Below are 17,804 nucleotides of genomic sequence, written 5' to 3' on the forward strand. Positions count from 1 at the left end.
TTAAGAGGGGGTCTTTTGGTTCTTGAGCAGGTGAGAAGAGAGGAATAAGATCAATTTGACCGATTGAAATCCGAAGTCAGGAAGGAGGAATTTTGACATTTTCTACATAACCGGAAATGAAGAGATATGTGTTGGGTTTCTTTCCCTTCAGATTCTCTCTCTCTCTCTCTCTCTCTCTCTCTCTCTCTCTCTCTCTCTCTCTCTCTCTCGTTTTTTCATTTTTCCAAACTAAAATTAAATTAATAATTAAATCGCCAATTAAATGCATTTATAGTGCGTCTCTCTCTCTCTCTCTCTCTCTCTCTCTCTATTAGAGAAGTCAGAACGTACTCTCTCTCTACAGTCTTTTCATTTTTTGCTAATTAAATAGCTAATTAATTATATTTATTGTGCGTACAATTCAAAATAAGAGGCGTGGATTAGAAATTTTAATTAAGCAACACATGTAATGACCAATTACTCCCATTCAAAGGTGTTAAACAATACTTCAATTTAAGGACAAAATGGGTACATTAAATTTGCAAAGGGCGAGAAAGACGAAGTATCCCTTCTAAATATTATATGGGTGTTTTTTATTTAAGTATTCATTCAGGGGTATATTATGTGTAAGAAAAATACCCGGATGAATTTAAGGGTCCATGATAGTTATAAGAGATACTACTAGTAGAGATTCTCTCATGCTTTCAAGGCATCTTATGAATAATATTTTAATAGATTTATCATAATGGATTTTATGTTAGACATCACTGTCAAGTGACTTGAGATATTCTTATTCTCAACTTTATTACCCTATTGTCTTTTTTGGCTATGTAAAGAGCTCTGCACAATACCAAATTTATGTAGTCAATTGCTATGTTATTAGAGTCACATTGATGCAAATTTTACTCAAGTACCAAAATCCCCCACCTTTTTTGTTAACCAGTAAATTATCAAATAAGATACGGAAGGAATAGTAATTTATACAAGATTGTGTTGTTCTTTTATATTTCTAGGTTATATTGACATACCCCCGCCACTAATTGTAATTAGGATTACCCCATTATAATTGAAATTAGGATTTCCCACCTAACTTGACAGTCAGAAAGAGTCAACCAACAGTGGCCGTCAGTTGACAAGTCAAGGATCGTGAATTGTCATAAATACCCTTTTTTTGTGGAAATTATGAAATTTTCCATGGACTATGAGTGCCACGTATTACACACTGTTCAAAGCCCACAACTCGAAATTAGACATGCAGTTTACATCCAATCAAAGCTTGCTCTATTTGGTGGTTTTAAGCGGGAAGAATGGTGTTGTGATGTCATTGTTATGCACTGAGATAAAAATGAGAGCTTTGTAAGTAATCTTCACTTTTGGCTGTGGTTTTGAGTGTCTAAAGTGTAGATCTTGTGGTGTTGGAAGTTGTTGTGTGGATCATTCATATCGTGGACATCATCACTATATCTAATCTTCGATTTAAAGGTAATCTCCTTCAATCTTTGTCAACCTCACTACTTTTTTACTTTGTTATAAAATGATGAGAGGGATTTATACAATATTTGTCTCGTTTTTTTAAAAAATAATAGATTTTTAAGCTTTTATACAGTATTTGTCTTGTTCCTAATTCTCAAGTAATTTATCCATGTTTGTGCAGGATGGTCTTATTTGACAAAATGGATTTGATTATTTATATTGGGGGAAGCTTTAAACCACCGCCTGATGCAAAAGAAGTGTGGCATTCTCATTACGAATCTGAGTAGGATTCACTGATGATGTGTGAGGTTGATGGTGATGAGTTGAACATGATGGATTTCACAAAAGACATACTTAAATTAGTACAAGTGGCCGTTAGCTTGCAATTGTCCTACATTACAAATGGTAAATTGGTGTATGTGAATACTAATGGTGAACTGTTACAGATGTGGGGTTTGTTGGCTCCTAGCAAAGATGGCTTTTGTTGTATATATGCTGACTTGGATCTCGGTGGTGTTGATGACTTTTTAGTTATGACTCCTAGAATTTCTACACCGGCACCAAATGTACTTTCTCAACTATCCCAAGCTGAAGAGGGAGATGATATCACACTTTTGGAGATAAAAAGAAGGGTTGAGAAGAAAGGTAAAAAAAAACCTACGAAGGTAGCGTCCAAACCAAAACAAGTTAAGAGAAAGCATCAGAAAGGTAATAAGTTAACTTCGAAAGACAAGGGAAAAAGTGTTAACATTGATGAAGAGGAGGAAAACTTATGGGCAGAATTGGCTAGACTTAAGGCGACTGGTTTTGAGGATGAGCTGGATGATGATCTTGAGAGAGAGAGAGTTCCATTGGTTGTACCAACAAACCCTACAATTCAAGTGGGAAAGGCAAAATGCATCACTAAAGAGGCAACTATTAATGGTCTTCACCCTGAAGAGGGATACCACAGCTCACACTCATATAAAGATGAGAGGGAGTTTGAGATACCACCAGGTGACGAATATTACCACTTTGAAGCTGAAACATCTAATGTGTACTTTGAACCAGAGATGGAGATGCCAAAAACTGAAGTAGTTGAGTTGAAGCTTGGTATGGAGTGGCCAACCATTATTGCTCTACGACATGACACTACGACAATTTGTATACGGAACAGATTTAAAGCATTTTTAATTAAAGATGAGTCTTACAGGATTAGAGCTTTATGTAAATGCATAGGATGTCCATGGTTAGCTTATTGGAGACACAAGGATGATGGGTTCACAATGAAGTTGAATACAATATTCAATGTGCACACATGTTCAGCTGATACTGATCATAAGAACAGTATGGCAAATGCCAATTGGGTGTCAAGTGTAATGGAAGACCATATGAAGGTGCACTACAAGTCAACAACACCACAGAATATAATAGATGAAGTAAGACGGAAATACCATGTTGCCATCAGCTATCGAACTGCTTGGCATGCAAGGATCAAATGTTTAACATAGATTCATGGTGATTATGGTGAAAGTTACAACCTGGTTTCTGTGCTATATGATCAGGTATATGCTTTAACTTAGTTTATGTTCATGTTTATGTTCAACTTAGTTTATGTGATTATATTAATTCATATGATTTAATGATATGTGATTAGGTAATGCAAAGTAACCTAGGCTCTCTTGCCACTTACACTAGAAATGAAGATAGTTTGGAATTTGATGACTTGTGTATTTGCTTCACTGCTTCATTATATGGTTTTCTGAATGCCTGTAGACCAATTATTGGATTAGATGGTTGTTTCTTAAAAGGGAAGTATGGAGGACAGTGTTTAAGCATGATTGGCTTGAATGGAAATAATGGTTTGTTTCCAATAGCTATTTTCATCACTAGATCGGAGACTAAGGATAGTTGGATAAGGTTTTTGGACAAAATGAAATACTATGGGATAAATGATCACCCACAAGCTATAACTTTCATGTCTGATAGACAGAAATGACTAGTTGAGGCTGTGCCAATTGTTTTTCCTGGAAATGAGCATAGATTTTGCTTTCGAAAAGGAATTTAAAGCCCAACATTTGGAATTGCTTGTGTGGGGTGCAGCCAAGTGTTACACGAAGACTGGATTTGAGAAGGCTATGGAGAAATTGGGAACTGAATGTAGTCAAGCTAAAGATTGGTTTTTGAAGGAGAATGTTGAGACCTGGGCAAGGTCACACTTTAGTCATGTTACAAAGTGTGAACATATCTCGAACAATTTCTCCGAGTCGTTTAATTCATGGATACTAGAACTAAGGGATAAGCTAGTAGTGTCTTTTGTTGATAGTTACCACATTTTGTTAGTGTCATTTCTGTATAAGAGGAGAGAGAAAGCCAAGGAATGAGATAGCAATGGCTTAGTATCTTGGGTGGTTAAGAGAATTGCAGAATTGATTGAATACATACCACATTATGATTTGGCTGAATCTACCAATGACTTACAATGTATGAAAGATCTCTATGGAAATAGATGGACTGTGAACCTGGTAGATCATGAATATAGTTGTGTTAGGTGGCAACTCTCTGGAGTAGTTTGTGTGAATGCTGTAAGAGTGATATATCCTATTACACTGGATTAGACAGAGTATTGCAGTTCCTATTATTGGGTTTCCACATACAAACAAGCATACATGGGTCACATCAAGCCAGTGCCCGACCCCAAGGACTGGCCTAAACTAGTAAGTTTAATTCGTTATCGACTGACTATACATTTGTGTAAATTTCTTATGTATATATTTTTCTAATTGGGTTTTGTTGTTCTGTAGGATCCAAACAAATATGTGTTTCCGTTTCCATATGTGAGGGGGATTGGTAGACCTAAAAAGAATAGAAGAAGAGATGAAGACGAGGGTTTGATCGCAGGAGCAACTAACCTGACATTTAGGCCACCGCCACCACCAAAAAGAAACATTCAAGCTATTGGAGGCTTTGGACAAAGTATGGAGACATTCAAGCCACCACCGCCACCTCTCGCTACTGCAGTACCATGACAACAGTTCAAAGCTGTTAAGGACCTTGGAAGGTGATAATATGGTGTTTATCATATGTGTTATTTTGGGTTAAGGGACCTTTGTTGTGTTATTTTGGGTTTCTGATGCAAGTTATTTTGGTTGTGCTATTTTGGGTTAAGAACCTTTGTTGTGTTATCAGATGTGTTATTTTGGGTTAAGGACCTTTGTTATGTTATTTTGAATGTTATTTGTGCAAGTTGCACTTTTATATGCGTCAGTGCATATTTGTCTGCAAGCTTTCAGTGTATATATATAGTGTTTTCAGTGCTTTCAGTGCACTTTTATATGTTTGGCTTTCAGTGCACTTTTATATTTGTTTGTCATTCTGTTTTGTCTGTACATACTAGTTAAAATTGTATATTCTTGAATGTACATACTAGTTGAAGAACCAATCAAAATTGTGAGTATTAGATTCTTAGTTGATGTACATACTAGTTACAATTAGGATTCTGTCAGAGACTCTGCTGTTCTGTTAGAGACTGTTGTTTGAAAATTGTTAGTTTAGAATTTTATCAGAGACTAATTCTAACCATTTAGTATTTTCTGTGTAACTAACTGCATTTACACTGAGGTGTTCGAGTGAAATATCTGCACATTGGCATCCCAAGACCAATTACAATAATTGAATCCTAAAGTCAAGGAAGTTGGACAGATGGATTTTAATTGCCACAATTAACCACTTTGTGAATTTAAAATCCTATTATTCAACTACGAAGTATTCAGTTATCTTCATTTGTTCCTTACCAATTCTATTTCTGTCTGCAGTAGTGAGTTCTTTATTCGTGAAGTGTGTATTAACAGGTCATTCCTAATGACCGGTGCAAGAGTTCAATGAAACAAATGTAAAATGATGGAACTTCATATTTTTTCGATCTTGAATTAAAGTATCCTTAAAGGTTCGATATGTGTTTACCTTACATTGAATAGTTCCATCACTATTTTGACCTCTCGACATCATTCTCTAACTTTTTTCTTTGTGGGCTTATAAAATATTAGTATATCTTCTCCTTTTGTAATCCTTTGCACGAATGGATTCAAGAAAATTCTGGTTTGATTATTCTCTCACGCTTTCAAGACTTGGTATGAATAATATTGTAACAGATTTTTCATCATTCATTTTATGTTCAACATCATTGTTAGGTGACTTGAGATAGATATTCTTCTTCTCAATGTCATTACCCTATTGTCTTTTTTTGGTTGTGTGAAGTGTTATGCTCACTTGATCAGGCACCTGTGTCATATATATGTTACTTCTTTTTTGTTTTGCACTTTCAACTAATGGAAAAAGGGTTATTACCCAATTAAATTTGATTTGACATCTATCTAAAATTTGCTTGAGTATTCCCCCTGTTGTTAACCAGCCAACGTGATACAAAAGGAAAAAGATTCTCTAGGTGTGTTGTTCTTTAAACTTCCCATTAAAATGCAATGTGTTCTTTCCATCCATAGATGTTCTTGATCTGAAAGAGTTTGGAGAATCTCTGGAGTCGACTTGCAAGATGAAGCATCGTGATTGATGGTGTCCACTATTGATTTAGGATGGGATTAGAAGCAAATAGGGTATCTCTGTTTGTTTTACAGAGATGCCAAGTTAGAAAAATAGGTAATTTTTTTCCTTACCAAGTTTCCCTTCTTAATTTCAACATGCTCATGTTTAGGTGTAGATCGTAGTATTATTGTACTAATGTATCTACGTGTTTTTTATATTGTCTCCAATACTTTTGAGCACCTCATAAAAAATAACTACTAAACCATCCTCTTACTGTTCTAGCCTTCGTAATATTGAGTTGAGAAAGAGAGCATACCCCTATTGAGGACGTTTGATGAATAATGTATTGAATGTTTTAAAATCTGTCTTCAAGCAGATATGAGCTGGTATGAATAATTAAATCTCTATTAGTAGCATCTCCTATAATCAACCTGGCCTCTTAAATTCATCCGGGTATTTTTTTTCTTACACATAATACCCATAGATGAATAATTAAATCAAATACCTAGATATTTATTAATGAGGAGTTGAGGACTACTTGGTCTTTTTACGCCTTTGTAAATTCTTAGTACCGATATTATCCTAAAATTAAAATGTTGCTTAACACCTTTGAATAGGAGTAATCGGTCCTTTTTTCATGTGACGGTGAATTTAAAAACCAATTCCCTGCCATTTTGAATTGTACTCCCCACCATAAATGGTATTTAATTAGCAATTAATAATTTGGTAATTTAATTAGACGTTAAAGAAAATGAAAAGTCTAGGGAGAGAATACGAAGGGATGGAACCCCAAATATTATTTTCTTCTTGCCCTACTCTAAACCTATAATCTCCCACTCCCCAACCATTCTTTTCATTCCCAACTATTTTTGTTCACTCACTCTGCAATCTCTTTATATCCATGACTCCGTCACACGCCATGGAGGAGGTGAAACACTGTTATATTTTTATTCATAGATTTGTCTTCATATTTGCGATGCACGTTTTCAGATCCCATTTTACTCCCCCGCCTCTCCATCTTTCCCTCACTCTGTCTTTTTGTTTTTTGCACAAATTCGCACACTTCAATATGTCCAGACTCTTAGATATAAGTTTCTTCAATACAACGGGTTGTAAACGATTGTTCCTTGAATTCCAATCCTTCTCGACTTCAATTTGATTCTATTTTGATGTAAGTACTTTTGCATTTTGTTATATCTAATATATATGCAATTGTTTGCTTTTCTGCTATTTATTCGATTTTCTACTTTCAATTTTCTTAAATTGATTTTGAATGATTTTTGTTTTGAATTGGTTTGTGGTTTTGATGTTTCAGTGTTTTGAATTATTCTGTGGTTTGTGGTTTTAATCAACTCTTGACTATTGATCACATTCTGATTATTATCATTTTAGTACCTTTAATTAGTTTTGCCTTTGATTGTAGGATTCTGAAATTCCAGTTGCATTGGCTAAGAATAGTGGGTGATGCCTTTCAAATGAAGATGATGAGAAGGTAATCATTAGCTTCTTGCCTTCTATTTATTCATCATAATTCATTGAATTTGTTTCATTATTTTCTCAATCTCAAAAAACAATTCAGAAACGTATCCAGTCATCACTTTCAAAGTGTTTTTAATGAATTCGACCGCCACTACTCTCCATCCTCTCTCCCAAAAAAGTGTTCCCTATTTGATTGTTGTTAGTGTTGTTTAATGGCAGTGGTTGTATCTGAACTATATGTGCATGCTGCAAGTTTTTTCATCTTTTGGTTTAAGTTGAATTTTGCTTACTTTGGTCATTGAGACACTGAATTAATTTTTTTTTTAAGGAGGAGGATAAAAACAACTTTGAATTTCCTGGAAAGTTGCAAAAGGCATCAATTCCACTGTCGGTCGATCAGTTCTATTGTCTTATTTATTACATTATTAGTTAATTTTTTATTTTTTTTGTTTCAGGTTTCTAATGTCAGTCGACATTGTTGGCCTTAGCTGTCAGCTTGGTGTGAATAGGGAATGAGGAATTGTGGCTGAAATGGCCGAACAAAAATTGGAAATTTGCAAAAAGAAAAGAGGTGCATAAACATCATGGGTTGCACTCTTACATGCTGAAAAGAGAGTATGGTTGACGGATCGGAAAACCGAAACATGCTAAGTGTCTATTTGTTGCTTTCATTATGTTAAGCGTACGATACATATTTCTAAATGATGGGTTTCAAGTCGTGATTTTAAAACCTGTTTTGTGTTGGATAGTTTAGTGTTGAATACATGGGTTTTTATTTTATAGATATATATAACCTTGATGGAATTAATTGGTGTTAAGTTCTTATTGAGGAATTTTTATCTTTACTAGGTTAGGTTCATCTTGATGACTTTTCTGAATGTTTCATTGTAAACTCTATTACTAAATGGTACCACAGACCTCAACCATATATAGTTATGAAATCCAGTCAATTATGTATGCACTTTCTTTGTGGCCTGGACACAATAATACGTACAATAAGACCACTTGACTTACTGCGAATTCCATGCACATTGGTAAGTTGGTGCTCACCTAGCTAGGTCGACAACATTGCTTACTTGATAGTCTTAGTTATTTTTTGTGTGTGTATCGAAATTGAATCTTTTGTGTTGAAGCTTTCTATTGTTTTTAACCTATCAGTGAATCATATTTATACTTTGAATCTACCAACTTGGTGAAAAGTTTTCCTCTAAAAATAGTTCTCTTTCTTGGCTTAGCATTTAGTTATGCTATTAGAATTGTGACTCATCAACTTGATTGGAGTGAATTATTCCACCTTCATTTAGCCGGTTTGCATTATGCGAAATTGAAATGTAAAAAGTTGGTATATATATGCTTTTGGGTTCTGTTACATGCATGGTTGAAGAAATTGCTTAAACTTGTGGTAGATTATAGTAATAAATTGATACTCATTGAAAGTATAAATCTTTGGTTTATGCCTCCACCCAGAGACGTACTTAATTGTTATACTCGAGTTTTGAGTACGTATAGACGTACAATATGAGTCAACTAATATTTAATCAACATTATATTTCCTAATAAAGGGCACAATTGGGATCTAAGCTGGGTACCAAATTATATTAGTTATCCAAAATTCTATATAGCTGGATCTTCAAAGAGAATTCATGTTGTTGACCCTTATGTATGAGGTAAAAGCAAGCGATTGTTGTGATGCAATCACTAACCAGTAAAACCATATGTTTAATTTGTCTAGTGAGCAAAGCTTGATGCCATTGTCAATTAGAATGTTTTCTTTCACTTGATTAATTTGTTTATGTCGTCAATAAGGACTGCACTTATTAAGGACTCTATAATTATTGGCCAACACTAAGTATATTAGGACCTCATCACCTTGTCTGAGTGGCTAAGATTTAATCAGTTGTTATTCGAGCGGGTTATTCGAATAACCTGCAAGTAGGTGCTCGAATAACTAGTTGCAGGTGATGAGGTCCTAATATACTTAGATTTAATCATTCGGATAGGGCGGGTTATTCGAGCACATACTTGCAGGTTGCCAAATAGTACAAGTTACTTGGCTGAATGTTGGGTCATCCTTTAGGGTATTTAGAGAGCAATGGAGCAAGGATCTCTTAAAATATGGATTGAATCTGAATCCACTCCAGCTGTACAAGCTTTAGGCATTGAGGTGCAAAAGGACACGAGCTATGAAAATTTCGCAGAAGACACTATGGTTAAATATGGAGCAGCTTAACTCTCCTCTTGATAACTATGTTCACATTCTCTTCAATAAGTTTTGTGTATCGTTCATGTGCAATGCACGTGCATTTTGTTAGTAACCATAACAAACACATTGGTACAAAGGATTAATCAAGCAAATAGTCATCCAACAAATAATTAATATATATGTACACACATAAGACCCAAAATTCATTGGGTGTCAAAAACCCTCATTATTTAACTCCATGCCTTAATTTAGTTAACTTGCTTAAATTTTAGGGAAAAAAAAAGTGCACAGAGAAAGGAGAAATCTTGATCGAATTTCCTCCCCTTAAAGAGCAGTTGAAGAGTGAGCTAATTAATAACAAGCTTAGATGAGGTTGATTGAGGCGCAATTTGTTTGATATGGTCGACTGAATGTATATGACAGATTATCTTAAAGTAGAGTTGTTGTGAGGGAGTGATATTCTCATTCAAGAATATCAAGCACGTGTTCAACATATTAAAAATACCACACCGACCTCCGACCTAGTTCTCTGAGCTACCTTCAGAACGACCGACATCATCATTTTATGTCCACGAGCTACGAGATCGCTCTAAGATAGATCGACTCGCACATCTCTCCACAAATCGTTCAGTATCATGACTCAGCCCATCTTCTAGAAGTAATCATTACCAAAGTCTTGCTTACTCAATCACTTATCGCAAATTACGAACCACTGTAACCACTCCCCATCATTATAGAATTTCTACCAACACCATTTCCACACTCCTTCTCAATCTTGACCATACATTTGTGATTGTCATTACACGTGTTGGATAAAGATTCACATCCACCAGGTATAAATACCTCCCATATGAACTACGCCAGACCTGATTCTTCTCTCCCCTCAGAATCGAGAGATAGATACGTAGGCAGTTCGCTCATCAACGAACTTGGTCTTTCCTATATCTAATCCTCTTCTCCTCTTTACCTTGTATGTAAAGGAAGACCAAAATGCTCCTTTACATTGGCGCCGTCTGTGGTATGGATTTCTTGAGAAACCACTTAACAATTCCCAAAACCAAAAAGAAAAATCTTCAAACCCACAAAGCATGGCAAGCCTCGAAGCTCAAATCCAGAGTCTAGTAGGTCAGTTAGGTACGATGAACGAGCAAATCCCCTGCTCAGGCAGGAGAATGTTACGCTACGCGCGCAAGTGGACATGTAAAATCTACCAGGTGCCTTAGCAGAGGACGGCATCAATGAGGTTAATTAATAGATTAACAAACTGTCACAAAGGACTGACCAAAGTGCAGTTAAGAAAGATGCCACATAGATCGTTCAAAAGATGTTGAAGATATATCGTGCATCTCCGTTCGATGCTGAGGTACTTAGTAGAGCTTCTCCTCCATATTTCATCCAACTGCGTTTTCTAATGTACGATGGCAGCACGTGTCCTGGTCAGCACGTGGCTCGCTACATCTAAAGCCTTGCACTCTATAGTGCACCAGAGTTCGATCATCTTCATTGTCATTTATTTCCTGCCAGTCTCAAAGATGGCGCGTTCAATTGGTTCTTTTCACTCGAGCCAAACTCGATAAAGAACTTCGAGCAACTTACCGATCTGTTTGCTAGTCAATACGTCCATAATAGACGTAAAAAAGCTGATCTTGATTCACTCTTCCAGCTCTCATTTGGCGAAGATGAAACTATTCGCCAATTCCTAGGTCGGTTCAAAGCCGAACTATTATGCATGGAAAGCGGCCTCAAAGAGTCCTTTGCCACATTGGCATTCTCCAACGCCTGTCGCATGCGCAACACAGAACTCTCCAGATCGCTAATGAAGGAACGACCAGAAACATTGTCTGAGCTGTACACTTGTGTTGACAAATACATTAAACTACAGGAAGGCCTAAGGCGTCAAGGCTTATCAGAAGAAGAAGTGGCTGCGATATCTGATGACCCCCCAGCTTAAAAAAAGCGACCCCGACAGCAAGAACAGAAGTTGGGGAACAGAACGAACAATAACCGCGAGTTCACTATTCTTACACGATCTCCCAGTTACATCTGGATAAGATCAAGAAAGCTGCATATTACCGACCTGATGTACGACAGCTAGAAGATCGACCTGGCAAGCCTTACTGTGCCTTTCACCGAGCCAAATGTTATGAGATCGATGCATGTTGGGGGCTCAAGTATTACCTCCAGGACCTCATCGAATTAGGACATATCAAGCAGTACACCAACATCGCCGATGGCGATCTACGCCATAAACTTATGGCCCGTAGGGTGCACAGTAGATCTCCACCTCGCCACAATCGCCACAATATCCAAGCTCGCTCTCGTAGTAAAGGACGTCCCAGAGACCGTTCCCGCCATGAGCGCCGTCAACATTCGTCAGATCGAGATAATGACAGAACCATTCATATGATCACTTTTCAAGATGATTCCATTACATCTTCCAGAGAAATAAGAAGGTGCGTAGGCACCCTTGAAGAAGTCTACCACTTTTCTTCATAGGCCGCACCTACCTCACGCAGTTCAGGTGATATAACTTTTACGGAGGCCGACCTCAACAAGGTTTGCCTCCCACACAATGATGCACTAGTAGTCCATGTCAAAATCAGCAACTGAACAGTCAAACGTGTTCTAATAGATCCTGGTAGTTCATGTGACATTTTGTTCTACCATACTATTCAAGAGAGGAACTTGCCCAAGTTGGTCTTTATAGACCCAATCGCTCCTCTCTACAGGTTCAATGGCTCCAAAGCCAACCCAATTGGTGTCATCATACTCCCAATCTCTGTGGGATCTAGGGAAGACAAAGTCAGCTTCAATATGCATTTCAGCGTTCTAGACATAAAATCGTCCTACAACGCAATCCTAGGACGCTGCTGGATCTACCAAATGCAGGCAATACCGTCCACTCTGCATCAAGTGCTTTGCTTTCCCGGCCCTAGAGGGATGATGGAGCTTTGAAGTAATCAACTCGAGGCTTATAATTGTAATCAGGTTCTATCAGCACACAAGTCTGCCAACCAACCTATCAGCACGAGAAATAAGCCCACCAGTTACACGATGGCCAAGGACTTAATCGCCGAGGTTAGATCCAAAGCACCAAAGCAGAACGCTGGGGGCTCTAGCAAAATAGTCTATCCGTCTGTCAAGACCCCTGAGGTCGCTCCCGCAGTTGTGACTCCACCAGTTAGGACACCCCTGAGGTTGCTTCAGCAGCTGTTACTCTACCAGTCAGGACCTCAGAGGCCGCGTTAGCATTAGCTATTCCACCAGTCAAGACCCCAGAGGTCGCCCAAGTCATTGTGCATCCACCCGTCAGGACCCCAGAGGTTGCCCCAACACCAATTGCTCCACCAGTCAGGACCCAGAGGTCGTCCCGACACTTGTCAATTCATCAGTACTAAGTTCAGAGGTTGCACCAGCCCCTGTTGTCATGACCATAGAGGTCATATCAACCCCTGTTGTCGTAACCACAGAGGTCGCTTCAGTTACTTTCGCCATGACCTATAATCCTCAGATCGATCAATCACCACCAGAAACCAGTCCCCCAGAGGATGCCCAACCATTAAAAGCAGCAGTTCAAGCTACAGAAAGAGAGAGCGTGAACTTGGGAACTGAGGACGATCCTAAATTTGTCTATGTAAGGGCTAACCTTGACCCTACATTCAAGGGCCAGCTTGTAAACTTTTTATCCATGAATAAAGATGTTTTCTCTTGGTCGTATGTCGAAGTGCCTGGTATCAACCCTAGTGTTGCATGTCATAGATTAAACGTCAACCCCAATGCTAGACCAATTCGACAGCGACCTAGGAGACTATCCTTGAGATTTCAAAAAGCAATCAATAATGAGGTCGACAAACTCAAGCAAGTCGGTTTCATCAGAAAGGTGGACTACCCCGACTAGATTGCTAACATAGTAGCAGTTCCAAAAAAGAATGGCAGAGTTTGCTTCTACGTTGACTTCACCAATGTCAACCAAGAAACACTTAAAGATAGCTTCCCTTTACCTAGAATCGACCGACTTGTGGACCAGACCTGTGGCCATGAGCTCCTGTCCTTTATGGATGTGTACAGTGGGTACAACCAGATCCCACTCGCTGAATAAGATCAAGAGAAGATGTCGCTCATCACTGAACAGGAAATCTACTGCTATAATGTCCTCCCGTTCGGCCTCAAGAACGCTGGAGCGACTTATCAACGGCTTGTCACTGACATGTTAGGCGATACCATGTAGGTCTATATAGATGACATGGTAGTCAAGAGCAAAAAAGCGGGTGACCACCTCACTCACCTGGAATAGGCGTTCTCCAAATTACGCCAAACTCAGATGAAGCTCAATCCCGAGAAATGCCTTTTTGGAGCGTCTTTCGGAAAGTTCCTCGGGTATCAGGTATCACAACGAGGGATCGAGGCCAACCCAGACCATATCCGAGCGTTCTTGGACATGCCCGATCCAAAGACAAAGAAGCAAATACAGGAGCTACCAGGAATGGTTACAGCACTCAACCAATTCATATCAAGGGCGTCAGACAAATGCCAACCGTTCCTGCAACTTCTTAAAAACGGTGAGCAGTTCTCGTGGAACGACCAATGCCACCAAGCGTTCTCCACCCTCAAAGAATATCTGACAACACCTCCCGTCCTAGCAAAGCCAATAGATGGGGAAACACTGGGGCTTTATCTAGCAGTGTCGGACTTTGCTATCAGTTCGGTTCTCTTCAAAGAGGACAACAACTCAAAGAAACTGATCTACTTTACAAGTAAGACGCTAACTCCAACTGAAAAGAACTACTCTTACATTGAAAGAGCAGTACTCGGGTTGTTATATTATGCAAGGAAGTTCAGGCCTTGCTTTCAAGCACATCCAATCAAGGTACTAACCAACCTCCCACTAAAGAAAATCTTTCTCAAGGAGAATAAGACAAATCGCATGGCAATATGGGCATAAGAACTCGGGGAACATCATATCGAGTTTGTCCCACGCACCTCTCAGAAAGGGCAGGTCGTTGCAGATTTTCTAGCAAATTTTCCTGTTGACAACCTAAATTGGGAACCATAAATAGATATCCCATCCACGAAGAAGCAAGACAAGTCTATCTGGTCTCTCTTTGTGGATGGATCTAGCAACCCTGGAGGAAGTGGAATCGGAGTCGTCTTAGTATCCCCAGATGGAGCTATGATGGAGAAATCAGTTCGCATCGATATGCGACCTCCAACAATGAGGCGGAGTACGAGGCACTAATCATGGGGCTTAGAATGGCACTACAGCTCGGTGTACAAGAACTTTAAGTCTTTAGTGACTCATAACTGGTTGTTCGCCAGATTGCTAAAAAGTACACTACCCATGAAGGTAACCTTTCTAAATACCTTCAAGTTGTTTATCAATTACTTCCTTTTTTCAAGAAAGCCACAATACACCACTTTTTGCATGACAAGAACCGTCACGCAGACAGTTTAGCTTACCTGGCTACTCAAACACTGAACTGCGCCCCTAGACAGTTACTCATTGAAGTAATTGACCAACCTACCTACCAAGTTGAACATGTCCTAGAGATCAATGACCTTTGTCCACTATCTGATGATCAGGTGTGTCACACATGGATGCAGCCCATCATAGAATACATCCAGCACGGTACACTACCAAAAGAGCGTACCAAATCCAGACAAGTTCCATATCAGGCACGTCGTTACTGCCTAATCAACAACAAATTGTTCCAAAAATTTGCTGGCGGCCCTCACTTGAGGTGCATAAGCCCAAAACAAAGTCAGTTGATTTTCGCAGAAATTCATGAGGGCAAATGCGGGAACCATGATGGAGGTCGCTCTTTAGCTCACAAAGCGATCTCCCAGGGGTACTTTTGGCCAAGAATGCAAAAAAGTATGTGCTCAAGTGCATCAAATGCCCGACCTTTGGTCACAATATCAACCAACCAGCTCGCAAGTTAATCAACATTGCAAACCCTTGGCCATTTCATATGTGGGGTTTGGACATCATGGGACCATTCATCCCATAAAAAATCACAGGCTTTCGATTTGTCCTGGCCGCAACTGATTACTTTACTAAATGGGTCGAAGCAATCCCCTTAGCTCATGTGAAAGAATCACACGTCAGAAACTTCATCTAGACACACATCATCACCACCATATTTGGCTTGCCACACATACTGGTGATGGACAACGGTTCCCAGTTCAAAGGAAAAATAGTTAAGGAGTTTCTGGCCAAGTGGAAAATCGTTCATGCATTTTCCACCCCTAGTACGCTCAAAGCAATGGCCAAGCAGAAGCCAGCAACAAGGCAATTCTAGAAAATATGAAGAAAAAGATTGAAAAGAATAAGAGCCAATGGCCAAATTAGTTGGAAAACATTCTATGGGCCCACCGTACTATAACGCGCTCTAGTACAGGCGAGTCGCCATTCTCCTTATGCTATGGCCTGGAGGTCATTATTCCTACCGAACTGACAGTCACTACTACTCGGTCAGAACTCATCGAGTCTAGAGACAATGACTCTGTCCTAGCTCGAGAGGTCGACTTACTGGAAGAACGCCGTGACATGGCAGCCATCAGAGTGGCATCTTACCATCAGACTCTAAAAAAGTCCTACAACAAGCGAGTCAATCCTCAATCCTTTCAACCTGGTGACCTAGTTCTGAAAAAGACTCAAGATGACTCTAAGCTAGCACCAACATGGGAGGGTCCATACATAGTGGAACGCGTTGTCGGCAATGGAGTGTACTGGATCAAGACCTAAGAGGGGAAACCATTGCCACTCCCTTGGAACACTTATTTGTTAAAGAAATTTTATCAATAAAAGTGTATTTTTGTACATTCCATGTTTTTATTTATGCAAATTCAGGTATAGTTTACTTATGTTTATTATTACAATCCACTCCGTTATATTTCATCAACAAAGACATGGAACTCGCACTGAAAGCACCACCAGTACACGCGCACTTTCAACACTCTCCTGAATCTCAACGCTCTCTGTGAGCAATACGCTTTCATAAGCTACCACGCTCTCCACGAGCAACACGCTCTCTTAAGATCATAAGTTCCTTAGCCTCTCCAATTCTCACTAGTTGAGGACCTATAACTCTAGGATCAACTCAATGAGAACGCTCTCAGTGAGCAATACGCTTTCATAAGCAACCACGTTTTCCGCGAGCAACATGATCTCTTTAGCTCATAGGCTCCTTAGCCTCTCCAATTCTCACTAGTTGAGGACCTATAATTCTAGGATCAACTCAGTGAGAACGCTATCAGTGCGCAATATGCTTTCATAAGCTATCACGCTCTCTGCAAGCAACACGCTCTCTTGAGCTCATAGGCTCCATAGCCTCTCTAATTCTCATTAGTTGATTACCTATAACTTTAGGATCAGCTTAGTGAGAACACTCTCAACGAGCACTACGCTATATTAAGCTAGCACAGTCACTCGAGCTACCAGGCTCCACAGCCTATACCATTCTTGCTAGTGGGCAACCTACAAATGAGAACATTATCTATGAGCAAAACTCTTCCCTAAGCTAATTCTCAGGCTGCTTAGCCACTATATGTCATATTCATTATGAACTAAACAATAGCTACAAGCAATTAAGCGTAAGCAAATGACATGCATTCCATAAACATTCATCAATGGAACTGCCTGAATAAACTCAGGGCACCAGTTCGTGAATCAACCGATCCACTGGGACTACCCAGAAAATCCAGATCGGCATTCTTACAACTTTCGCAAATATCGAACTGCCACTTTCGTGGAAACCAGTTCATTCTGTATCTATACCAAAAAGGTGAACTGCCCAGGCGAGCCTGAGAAACCAGCTCTATTGTTTGACTCTTTTACAGAGAGGAGAATAGACAAAACATTCAAAACAAAAAAAAATTATCTAGCTTACACAGACAAGTCAAGCAATCACAGTCAAGCATTAGCAACAGTAGGAGTGGCGCTGGTAGAAGGGACATTACTCACATCTCGCAGTATGACAAGTGCAGCGGTACCCCCAGCCTCACGATCTTGCTTCTCCAACAGTTCAACATACATCTCCGCCAGCATAGCATGTTCCCTCGATTATACATCTCTGCCAGCACAGCATCTTACTCACAAACTCGATCATATTCCCTCGGGGCTTTTCATGCTACACCTTGACAATGCTTCGCA

This window comes from Coptis chinensis, chromosome 7 (genome assembly GCF_015680905.1).
Source record: "Coptis chinensis isolate HL-2020 chromosome 7, ASM1568090v1, whole genome shotgun sequence".
In the NCBI taxonomy this organism is placed as follows: Eukaryota; Viridiplantae; Streptophyta; class Magnoliopsida; order Ranunculales; family Ranunculaceae; genus Coptis; species Coptis chinensis.